Raw genomic sequence first — 13,534 nt, 5'->3', positions numbered from 1 at the left:
TTTGAATTGAGGTGATTTTTGGTGGGGGGGGGGGGATGTGAAACGCGAAGGTATGTCGAAATTTCCGGTATCTGATATATATATCTGATTCGTTGAGTAACGCTTTAAAGCACACTTTTCTAAAAGGAGGCTGAAATTACTAGAATTTAGTTTTTCTTTTATTCATCCTGAACAATTGAAATTATGAAACATTAGTACCTTGTACATTTGTAGTGTTATTTAAACATATTTTAATAATAAAAATAAATGTTCTAGATTTATCTTTTATTAAATGACTGCCACATTAAAAATGATATCGGAGAGTATTTTTATACTGAAGTATTCAGGCGTAATTTTTCGTAATTTCAACAGGTCTCATTTAAATAAACAATTGTCTTTATACAAACTTGTTTTCTTTAAAAAAACTTGTAGTCGTGCTGAATTTTCCATAATTAAAACAGGTTTTCTTTAAATAAACTGAAACAAAAATTTTAATATAGTGTGAAACTCAATTTTTTCCCGTTAAAGGATTCGTTGAAATATAAATTTATAAAGCCAAGTTTTTCCTTTCGTGAATCTTAAGATAAAACCTAGGTAGCTTTTACTACTAATATGACGGTTAAAATTATACTAAAAACAAAAAAATCCCTTTCGAAGATGGAGGTAGATTTCACTAGTGTTAAGTAGGGGATAAAAAATATTTCCACCTTAAAGTTAAGAAATCCTTCAAATTTCCTCAATACGAAAACGGTTGCATGTGAAAAAAGTTTCAGATGTTTAGCATACGTCAAGCCCCATTTTACAATTCCAGCAATATTTTGGTCATCCCTTGCCGTAACGGTTGGTCATATCAAAAATTATTACTGACAAAAGTTTTAGGTAATGTTTAGACGACTAACGATCACTTTAAACCGATTCGATACTGTGTCTATTAAGGCAGGTATGATTTTTTATGTCTTCGAAACCCCATTTTTTCCATCCCCTGGGCCAATGGTTGGTGACATCAAAAAACTTTACTTAGATAAGTTTTAGGCCCTTATCCAAAGAATAGTAGGAACTCTAAATGAATTCGATATTTTACCTAATGAGAAAGTTGTAGCAGTATTTTGTTTTTTCGAAAAAGTCATCTCATTTCCACCCCCATGGTTCGATTTTGGCCGTTAACGAAATCGACCGAGATTTTGGGAGGAGTTATTTTTAATGAACAATTTGAAAGTGATTGGCGCAAAATTACGGCAGTTACCGTGTCCATAATAAAGTGAAATATATATATATATATATATATATATATATATATATATATATATATATATATATATATATATATGTATAAACGTTTGAACTGACGGTAGTTTTGGGATGTGGGGAATGTGAAATGCGAATATATGTCGAAATTTTCCGGAAGTCATCATGGTACCCATTACAATAGGTAGCTTTCTTATGAAATCCACATAAATACGTATTATATTATGATCAAAAAGTTTTATTTTAAATAACAGTCTTAAAATTACAGATGCAGTCTTTGAAGAATGATGGAAACGTGTATATATATATATATATATATATATATAAATTTTTTTTTTTTGGAATAACAGTAAAAATGCAGTTAAATATTGTTTATGCTTTACAGTTTTGTTTCTAATTCCATTAGTTAGTTTTATTTAAATTTCGTTAGTTTATTTTTCTGATATAGATTATATATTGTCTTGGAAAAGCTGCTAACGGTAGCTTACGACATAACTAATTGATGATACTCGGAAGGTGAAAATATTCTGTTGAAGAGAACATTTTGAGTATTCCAGGTTATTTTTGTCATATACTCGTATATAAAAGATCACAAAACATATAAATTTAGGGATTCTTTAAGTATTCAGATATTTTAATTAAAAATTTAGGTTATCAAATTTAGTTATCAAACTTTTACCGGTTTTTCGACTGTTAAATTTAGGACTTAATAAAAGTATGGAGACGTAATCTTTAATTTTTACCGTTCGAATACTCTCTCGATATGTATAAGCTTTTTCTCGTTGTAAGTGGCATTATCTGCTTCGGACTATCTGCCAATAATAAATAGTAGGGGAATAGATTATTCAATCTATAATTATTCAATAACTTATAATAAATCACTTATATACAGTAGTTAAACAATTCATAAAACATAGTTTTTCAGCCATCGGCATTTTATACTTATAGTCTTCGATTTTCAGGAACACCAAAATGTAACGAAATAGAATTTCTGATATAGAACATTTGTACGCAATTAATGAATAAATTTGTTAGTCAAATTACACAGTTTTTTTTATTAATAATTTTTACTAAAGTGTAATAGATAGTGTGCAATATAGTGTATTATTTTTATTATATTTTTAGAAAGTTATTACGTTATCAATAAGATACTAATAGTGTTTGCAGATAATGTATTTACTAATATTTATTGTTTATCTTTTATGTGTTCCAGATTTTTCTCAATAAAATAATGGTTTGCAATAATACAAAGACTTATTTTTGGTATCGACTGACGACCCGCTTCTTCGAATATTTAACATAATTTCAATTATAAATTTATCACAAACTTTCCGCAATACACTACAAAATTTTACAGTTTACAAATTAAAATATATGATTATCTCCACTCAATTTTAGTAAACCCCATTATTCTTTTATACTTTAAGTATACCAACTACTTTTTTAAATTACATTTACTATTTCGTGATATACAAAATTTGCTCATTCATAGTATGTTTGCTCACACATGCTTAGTCGTCACTTTTGCACAACTCGCTCTTGAATTCAAGCAAATATAAATTCTAAATAATTATGTTGCTTCCCATCGAGCACACAAATATAGCGTACACAATTATAGTGTAGAAGTTCTAAAAATAATACGTAGTGTACCGTGATCATGTCACCAAAAATAACATATTTTTTAAAAACGACATAAAATTGAGATATTAATCGCTCCGAAAAACTTATTGTAAATTTAGTTTCGATAATTTACAACTAAATCGCTGTTTAAAATGTGACAATTTTTGGTCAATATATAATGACAACGAAACAATTTTATGTAAAAATATTGGTTTCATACTTAAAAATAAGTGGAAATACATGTTCCAAATCGTTTTAAACATTTATTACTTGTTAGGGTGTGTTAAAAATCTAAAAAAAATATATTTTACTCGCCAACGATGAATTTTTATGTCAATGAAATAACATTAAATTAAATATTAACAATTAAATATAACTAATGTATATTTCTATTTAAAAAATACAATGGCGAATTTTTTTTTTTGTTATACAACCAATTTATCCATTTACAATCGGCTTCTCAAGTGGAACCATAAGTAAATCTCTTGATAAGAATGAGGGGCTCTTAAGAAATCCCCATATAAGTAATTCATAATAATATTTATCAGTGAGCAGTAATCTTAAAGTTCATTAGAAAATATTTCTGCCAACACTTCCTAATCCCTATCACTAGATTTGGCGTTGTCATTTATCAAACTGTCATTCAGTAGCCCCTAAGACAAGCACATGGTGACGTTTCAACCTTCAGACGTCCCTACAAGCAGATTGATTGCTAAGTGGTTGACGTGATTTTCAAGTCGTCGTTGGTATTCAACATCAGGCTGTCTCTCAACCTCGCGAACTGTCGGAGGCTTTAGATATTTATAGAAGGTAACTTCCTTTATAAATAGATGGTTGTCATGAAATTTACTTATAATTTCTAATCTATGAAACCGATTGTAAATAAAGTTTTGATACAAAAAAAATAAAAATAAAATTAGCATATTGTCTCACTGTTCACATCATTCCACAAGAAGTACTTATAAACCCTAGGAAATCATGAATGTGTTAACATAATCCTATAAAGTATAATTTTTAATAGGGATTTTTATTTTTCTCGCAGTTCATATTAATTTTTCTCATAATAAATAACATTGAGTATCAGAAAAGACAAGACTTCAATTCTTTGTAGATTCTGTACCTTTACTTTTTATTAATTCTTTATTATATGTAATTTTACATAGGTTATAATATTTTTATTACCTTTTTGAATCAGTGGCTTACAAATTAAAAGGCGTTGACTGTAGGATACTTGTAACACCTGGTTTTTTTTTTAATTTCTTTAAATCTCTATTAAAATCTATAACATAACAGGTATAATACAAAATATTTTAGAAGTCACATTTCTATACTTATTCTGTTTGAATTGGGAAAGACAACCTATTTCACGTAGCAAAGAATGTTTTAAGCTGTATTTTACTTTTAAAAAGATAAAATTGCTTATTTTTAAAAGTAGAGTATTTTTTAAGACAATTTTTATTCTAGTATTTTATTCTAGTGTGTCAGATTATAAAAATTTGTTTTTTAACTAAATGACGTATTCAGTGAACAGGAATATTAACAGAAAGTTAGCTCAATGAAATAAGTTAATTAAATTTATGTTTATTGATAAACAAGAAGGTGATTTGATAGCATAATGTCCGATTATCATTTACTTTCCCATCTTTAAATGTTTTTTATGTTTGGGAGCTAACTATTACAAATTATAAACGGTAAGAAACAATTACAGCCGGCTAGAAACTTTAAATTAAAAAAAAATTTGTGGTCTACCAACGAGCCACCCTAACCCTTTTAATAAAAAGGGCCAAAAACCCCTAAAAAGGGCTTAATAAAATAAGTACATTAAGGCTTAATATGTTTCCCATTCATCTGTCCTGCGTTGTATGATATATAAATTGTGTAGGTTTCTGTTAAACTTTTCTTTTATGTACCGTTATTAAACATTTTTTTAAGGATTTAATTAAAGGAAAGAACATTATTTTAAATGAAAATCTGTGAAATTTTTAAATCTATAGCCAAAAATGTAGGTAAATTTACATTATATATTTGTTTAATCTTTTTATCATTAAGGCGAGTGGCCCATAAATCATTAACAATCTACGTTTTTTAGCCAGATAAATCTGTACAGAAGAAAAAAAAAAAATGATATCTACTATTTTATATTTATTATGTGCTGAAAATGAAAATTCATTTTATAATTGTTGAAAAAATATGAAGTTGAAAAAGCAAATTACATAAAACCATTATACCTTAAGTTATAAAACTAATTTATACATAGCCTGCAAGTAATAATAAATGTTTTTTGCATATTATATATTTTTTTTTATAGAGGTGGAGAAACCCATTTACGGGCGCGTAGTCAGTGTAGGGCTTGCTAACAGGTTTCGCAAGATATTGTGCGTATGTGTTCTTGCGCACTACCGACAAACCTCCACCCCTGGCTTATCCACCTCTCCTTGAAACCGCTTACGCAGCATTACTTTAGGAACGGGGAAACGCCCGCTCACACAATCGGACACTGCAATTAAAGAAACATCAAATATTAAATGTTACACCAATATTAAATGTTTGGATTTCTTAAAAAAATTTACGTAATTTTTAAATCCATGAATCATATCATTTGAAATATTTAGGCATACAATTAGCCTAACCGTTTTTTTAATTATACACTCCACATTAAAAAAGTTTAAAAAATTTTTTGTATTTAATTCTGTTTCTTTAAATAGAAAAAGTAAATATGATGACGATTAGTTTAAAACTAAATTTGTTAGAAAGCAGTCATTTTTAAATCGAAATATGTACTTAAATATGAAATTTTTACGGCTACAAAAATTTAATTAAAATATGTTTGAAAAATTATTTTTAGTTTTTAGATATAAAGAAAGTGTGTTAATTTTTGTAATTTCAAATTTCATAATATAATTTTTTTTAAATTGTTATTTTTGGGAAAAAATCTTAGGGTTTTGTTGTTTATATGTTTATAAAAAAAAAAAATTAATTCTTAAATAAATAGAAATGTGTAGGTGATAATGATTAGTTAATTACTAAATTTAAAAAAAATAATAGTAATGAGTAAGTGATGATTTTTTCATTATAAAATTATATTTGACTTATAAAACTTCATTTGACAAAACCACCAATGTGAGTTTTTATGTACGTAGAAATCTTCGGTAAATATACATTTGAACTTCACTAAACGTCACATATATTCCAAACAAATAATCAGACAACCAAATAATTATTCAATGTTATTTTATTTTCCTATCTGTGTACAATTCATCACAATATTTAAAAGTATAGTACAACTTTTTTTTAATGTATAATTTTTTTGGTTTTGATTTGGAAATTAATTACTGCTTTATTAAATTCGTGCAAAACTTAATGGTAAATTGGTAAATTACAATAAATAATTATATGATAAACTTTTACTAATAAAAAATATCAGATAAGAGCCGACAATGGCGATGCTGACACAGTACTTTTCCATGCCGATGGTTGTGTTTTGTGTTTGTAGTTGCTAATTCAGTCAATAATAAGAAATAAATAAAAAAATATAGATATTATTATAAATAAATATTATTATATTATTTATTTTAAAAATATTTATATTAAAATTTATTTTTTTATATTTCCTTATGGTACTCGATTTTTTTGATTAAATATTAATGATAGCTAGAAGATTTGAAAGAATTTAAGAAGATTTGAAAGAAATACATAAACTTATTCGAAATTATCAAATAGAAAATATTCAAAATTATCCCTAGTATTTATTACTTCCTTGTACAAAGTAAAAAAGTATTGTGAACGCGAAAAATTTTGGTTTTCAAATTTCAACGGAAGTATCCATTTTGACCATTCCTGAATCTATTTTGACCAGTTTCGACGTGACGTCTGTACGTATTTATCTCGCATAACTCAAAAACGATTAGCCATACGATGTTAAGATTTTGGATTTAGGACTGTTGTAACATCTAGTTGTGCACCTGCCTTTTTGATTGCAATTGACTGAACCAAAAGTGTCTAAAGAAGCCCAACATAGAAAACATTTTGGATTTTGGACTTTTAACTGCAGTAATAAGCCCTCATTAAGAGCTTTTTAACGATATATCATAACTGGTACTTATTTTCATTGGTTCCAGAGTTATATCCAAATAAAAGTTTAATTAATGAAGTATTTGGATCTTACAAGGAGGAATCACATCGGCGAGAATTCGAATTAATTTCCTTTTTTTTATTTTAAATATATTGATTTATTCATAATTATTAACCTCTGATTGTAAAAAAACGTTTTACGATAAATAACAATTCAATAAAAAAAATATGAAAAATATCAGAAGTTATTAATGAAATAAAATATTATGTACTTTGCATTAAAAAAAATGTGTATATGTAATTTAATTGGTGTAAAAGGAAGTCATGTAGTCTCCACATAATTTTTTTTAATAATTTTATTTCAGGTTGCGAAATTTAATAAGTTTGGAAATTTTTTTTTAGTGTTCTTTGGAACGTTAAAGTATACGTAGTTACGTACAAAGATAATTTGATTTAATTAAATTGTAATTATACACTTTATGTATAAATTTACCTACATGAATCTTATTTATGTCTTTTTTAAAACATTTTGATTTTTTTGTTTAAACCATTAAAAAACCACTAATAATTCTATTTGAGAAAATCAATTTTAAAAAACCACCAATGTGGTAATGACTCAGACTTTCATCCGGAAAGTCCGGTGGTTTCGAAGGATATTTTTCATTCAATAAGAAAAAATGTCCGTTCTATATTCCACAAATATACTTTAAGCTAATGTCATGAATTAATAAAAAAAAAACCAAAAAAAAATTTTTAGTTCACAGAATTTCATCCTTACAATGAAATATATAGAAACTAAATTTTTGCAGTTACTGAATTCTTCTTTCTGTGTCTATTATTTTTTGTAAAAAACTCTGCTTCTTCTGATGTGAATTTAAATATACATCTATAAATAATATATATATATTTTTTTAAATAAACTGACTCTGTTGATAATTAATTCTTGTTTTTAAATAAGTAACTTTTTCTCAAAATCTTGCAATCAGTTTAGAGTTTAATATTCATTCTTATAATGGTTAAAATTATTAATAATTCTAGAGCTGATATAAATAATTATAATAAATTAGGACGATTCTATTTTTTGAAGAAATTAATTGATGTAAAATAAAAAAAACGATTTATTATATTTTATTACTATATACACAAACATTAAACGACTATTAATTAAATATATCTTTTAATGTAATAAATCTAAATAAGTATGTTTTATTAAAAAAGGAAAATAGACCAAACAAATATTATTTTATTTAAAATAGATTTATATATAATAACCAATTATGAACGCATTAAAAAAGTATGTTAATTGCTTATAAAAAAATCGTAATATAATTTGAATAGTCTAAAAACGTATTTACAAATAAAAAACTAAATCGTAACATTTTTTAATGAACAAATCACAACACTTATCAGATGACCTAACAGAATGATATAGTAACAGTTATTAACGTATCATGTAGCAACAGTCAAAGATGAAATATTACGAACAAATATTGATAGTTATTATGCGCGCGCGCGCGTGTGTGTGATGACATTACCATGTAATCTTACATAATGTTTTTAAATATAAAAATAGTTAAATAATCTTCCATAAGTACTTGAACCCTCACTTGATCGGAAGGTTCATGTTCTGGAAAAGAGGAAACATTTTAACGTCAAGAGGTTCCAGTTATCATTATCTAATATACTGTTATTGTACTCAGCAGTACTGAACCGATTTTTAGTACGGCATTGAACTATGGCGAAAAGCTAGAGTAACTTCTAGATACTCTAGGTTGATTCCAGAACAATTAGACTAAGTGTATCGCAGAGGCGCCGTGGTTTAGGAAAAATATTGAAATTCAAGAATATTTGGGTTTAGTGCTTTTTTCCGGGAATTGATAAAACGCTTCAGTTCAAGGTATTAACTACCCATCGTGGTGAATTTTATGAACAACTACCAGCATCGATTTAAATATTTATCCTGCTTTTCAAATTTTTTAAAAATAATGGTACTATTTAAAACTTAAACTTATGTATGCACATATGTAGTACATATTTGTGAATTTATGTTGTCTTTTTTTTTTGTCTAATATCTTCAAAATGGGTAAATGAAAATAAAAACAGATTGGTAGGAAAACTTTCGGTAGTTAAATTATTTCATTCTATAGATATTTAACCAAACTTCAGTAATTCTTTTTATGCAGTTCGTCTCAATTTATTTTCTTATTATTATTATCAAGAAAAAAGTTCCCTAGCTTTTTTTGTTTCTTGTAATGTATTTTTTTTCATGTACCTTAAGTTTCGGTTGTAAGCCTACAAATATGTAAAAAAATGCAAGGCAAATAAAATTGTATAAAAGAAAATTTATTAAAACAATTAGTTGTAGAAATACAACATCTTATTTTATTCCATTCTTTTAATTTCAACTTTTTAAAGTTAGATTCAAATTCAAGGTAAGGGTCAAGCAGTTTTTTATTTCTTAAAAAATTTGAAGTACAAGAAAGAAATACGAAAGAAAAAGTTTTTTATTTTTCAGCGTTTTTTAAGTCGATTTTATAATTATTAGTTTTTAAAGCTTATTTTATAAATAATTAGAACACGTGTGTAAAAGTAATTATATCAATTGGTTAAAAAATGTTTTAGTTGACGTAATCAAGTCATGTTCCCAATCTTTGGAACTATCCGACAAAACTTAGACCTGGGTCCGGATATGAGATTTCTATTAAACCAGAACGGAGGTATAAGACGTCTATTGCGGTTCCTCTCCTACAGTGGAATGAAGAATACGATTTAGTGATTTTTGCATTTTATTTTGTATTTATTGTTGTCACTTGTCCATGTTTATTATTTATTATTCATATTTCTTTATTGTTTATTTTTGTTGTTTTATAAAATACTACACGATAGTGTTACTATAGTCGCTAATGACTATAATTGTTGATGCGACTGTAAAAAAAAAAAGTCTTGTAATTAAGAAAATGTTGTTGGAATTTTACTGGTACAAGATAACAAAAATTACAAAATTTGAAATTACTTGCCTGTAATTTGCAACCAGATTAGTTTACTGTTATACTTTATATAAAACGAAATATATATTATTTTTATTAAGACCTAATTTAATGCGATAATTGTACGCGCGCGTGTGTGTGTGGTGTGTGTGTGTGTGTGTGTGTGTGTGTGTGTATGGAGGGGTAGGAGGTGTGACAACTTCACATCTAAACTATATATAAGTTTATATATTATTTATAAAAATATTTTTTGCAAGTACTGCTTTTATGTTTCAGTTGATGGCTAATACTTTTGCAGAGATCGTTACGTCATCGGAACCTTCCTTTTAGACATAATTGATTTAATTGACGTTATTTTATGTTTAAAATATTAGAATTGTAGAGACCATTATTAGTCACTAATATAAAATGAACTATTCTGCTTCTATTTACATACTTTTAATAATAAATGAAATTATTGGTTTAATTGTCTAAAGTTTAAAATCTCAGTTATTGTGCAGGTTGGAAATGAATTACTGGATCGACTACAGAATTTTTGTTATCTACGACGTATCTCGGTACAATTTCTTCCCTATTGTGTAAACATTATTCAAACACCTCAGGTAAAACGATTATACATCTAACTGTCCACGATATCAAACTTCCTACAAGTTTACACCATAATATAAGTATATATTTTAAATACAGTTTTTTTGCCTAAAATGTTATTTACAATCGTTTCAAATCGTAGAGAAACCATAACTAAATTTTGATCACAACAATCACATGAAGAGAGGTTTCCATCGAAACCCCTCAAAGAAATACATACAAAAGTCGTATACATTACATGTAAGAAAAGAACTTATATTGATTAAGACCAAAGGACAAGACTACGAATAACACCATAAAATATCTGATTTGAACACCACATGACTTCCGTGTACGCCTATTAATTGCATTACAGATTTAATAAAAATGAAAAGTACATAAAATTTTATTTTATTAAAGACTTAATATTTTTTCGTATTTTTTTTTTTTGTTATTGAATTATTATTCATCGTAAATATTTTTTTTAACTGTCAGAGGCTAATAATTATTAATAAATCAGTAAATTCAAATTATAAAAAAACAGTTAAAAAAAGGAGATGAAGTCCGATTCGAACCGATGTGCTTTCCGCTAAGATCCAAATATTTTATTAATTAAAATTTTATTTGGTTATAACTCTGGAACCAATGGAAATAAGTACCACTTATCATATGTCAGTGAAAAGCCGATTGAGGGCTTATTACTGCAGTTAAGAAAAAGTCCAAAATTCAAAATATTTTGGATTTTGGGCTTTTTTTAGACACTTTTGGTCCAGTCAATTGCAATCATAAGGGGTGGTTCACAAATAGATGTTACAACAGTCCTAAATCTAAAATTTCAACAGCCTTCGGCTAATCGTTTTTGAGTTATGCGACATATATATGTACACACATACATACATATGTACGTATAGACGTCACGCCGAAACTAGTCAAAATGGATTCAGGGATGGTCAGAATTGTTATTTCCATTGAAATCTGGAAACCGAAATTTTTCGCGACAGCACTTGCTTTGCTTCGTACAAGGAAGTAAAAAATAAATATAACTATGTCAAAACACAAGAATGTAGAAATAAGAGATGAAATGAGAAAACAGTAAATCAACTTGCTCCCCTAAAAAATTGAGATGATACTCAATGTATGAATTCCACGCCAAGTTTCACACAGAGTCTTACAGGTCCAGCACATGGACTTATTTCAACCGCCTAACATCCTCATTATTGTCGCGAACGTACGGTAACACCACATAATCATGAATCTCGCAAACCACGGCGCTTCCGTTATATGTAAATATAAAACTGTTTGATTAAATTGAAATAAAATACTTTACTTCCTTAATCTAATCATCGATATTCAAATTACTTGGTCATAATTCTTATTTTCGTAGCTGTTTTTGTATTATTTATTTTTTTAACAATAAGTGTTTAAATACTTTTTTACATTTTTCTAGATATGTTTAATATTTATTTGTTGTTAATCCTTGAAAATATATATTTATTTACACTACTGTAATAAGGGTAATTTTTCCTTTTAATTTGTATATTTAAACAACACTGATGTTAGTTAAATGAAGAATTTAATCAGTAAAATATAGTGCGACTAAAAATTTTATAATAATATTAAAAAAAATTACAAATCTCAACGTAATTAAATAAATCTAAATTTTTTTCTCTTTTTGTGTTCTCAATGAGTCGGAAAAATACCATTTGCGTACCCCCTCCCCCATAAATGGGGGAGTGTCAGACCCGTACGGGTTCGGCTAGATGTTAATGAGAGCCTATGTGTACCCGCACCCTACCGACTAAAACTTTTATCTCACCGTTCCTTTCCGCACGGGGCCGGACCCGCATTCTGCTCAACTCAGCCCCGGGAGGTTCCATTGGACTCAAGGGATTTAGAGTCTCCGTACCTCATCACCGTCGCCGATCCGCGCAAGCGCAGATCAACGACGGCTCCGTAGCTAGCTGTCCTCCCTAAATTAGATTTATTGAACTTTTTTTCATACACCTAACTGGTACTATATAAGTACCGACTAAATTACTTTGAAACAGTAACTTTTCTGAATTTATTTCTTAAAAAACAGCATTGATAAGATAAAATGTTTAAGTTTTACTAACTTTAATTTAGGCCAATTTCGATTTTTTTATTAATAGTATTATTTAAGATTGTTTAAATAAATAGATTTAAACTTGGCAATTTACCAAACAAAAAAAAAAATTGCTTACTGCCGTGCTGTAGTAGTTGTATCGATAATTATTATCAATAAATTCTCAAAAAGAGGGAAAAGGTTATCTTTTATAAAACACGTATATACAGTTTACATAAATTTGTGTCTCTCTTATTCAAAATTAAATCTTGAGCGAGTTGTTCTTTCCTTTTTTCATTACCTATTTTCTAAAAAAATTTTCAAAATTGTATAATAAGGTATTTTGCGTAGGTTTTGCCTGTGTATTTGTTTAAAACCTAGACTAAAGCCCAAGTTATTTTTTTGTTATGAGCAAATAAAGTAATGAACAAATTATATGTAATTTTCAAGGCTTATTAAGAGTATATACGTCAGTTAAGCTTCATTTAATTGTTTTGATTGAAAAATAGCTTTATGAACTTCGAGTGTTACTGAAAGTACGAAAATAATAGATATTATATAAATTTTATATATAATATGAAGAAATTTATTCCCAAATCCAACCAAAGCTGTAGCCATAATTTTATGAGAATGCTATCTTTTTACTAAATCAACGGTAATAAAATGGTTATATGATTGCATTAGTTTTTAACATTCTTAAACTCCTTATATTTTCCGAAAATATTAAAGATGTTTAGAAATGTTTGCTTGCTTTCCCATATATTCACATATCCGTATTTACAACGGTTTCCCTTCAAATATGTATATCTACAATTTGAGCCGAATTTGAAACAGCAGTCCGCTGATTAGATTTATCACATAAACAATCCCCTTTTATGTGTATTGTTTGTAACAAAAGTATGGGTGTGTGTTGCCTTCACATTTCCTATCGTATTTATTATGTGTGTTTTTCTACTATGTATTGTAATACCATTTATTACTG

The 13,534-nt window shown here is 27.4% G+C and overlaps 1 long non-coding RNA gene across 4 annotated transcripts in view; it reads left to right on the top strand.

Annotated features, from left to right (window-relative positions):
- Window positions 1-13,534, top strand: part of LOC142329661 (uncharacterized) — a 145,038-nt gene that overhangs the window by 19,746 nt on the left and 111,758 nt on the right. The window lies entirely within an intron of this gene.

This window comes from Lycorma delicatula, chromosome 9, assembly GCF_047948215.1.
Source record: "Lycorma delicatula isolate Av1 chromosome 9, ASM4794821v1, whole genome shotgun sequence".
In the NCBI taxonomy this organism is placed as follows: Eukaryota; Metazoa; Arthropoda; class Insecta; order Hemiptera; family Fulgoridae; genus Lycorma; species Lycorma delicatula.
The sequence above is the reverse complement of the archived record's forward strand: the minus strand, read 5'-3'. Positions and strand labels throughout refer to the sequence as shown.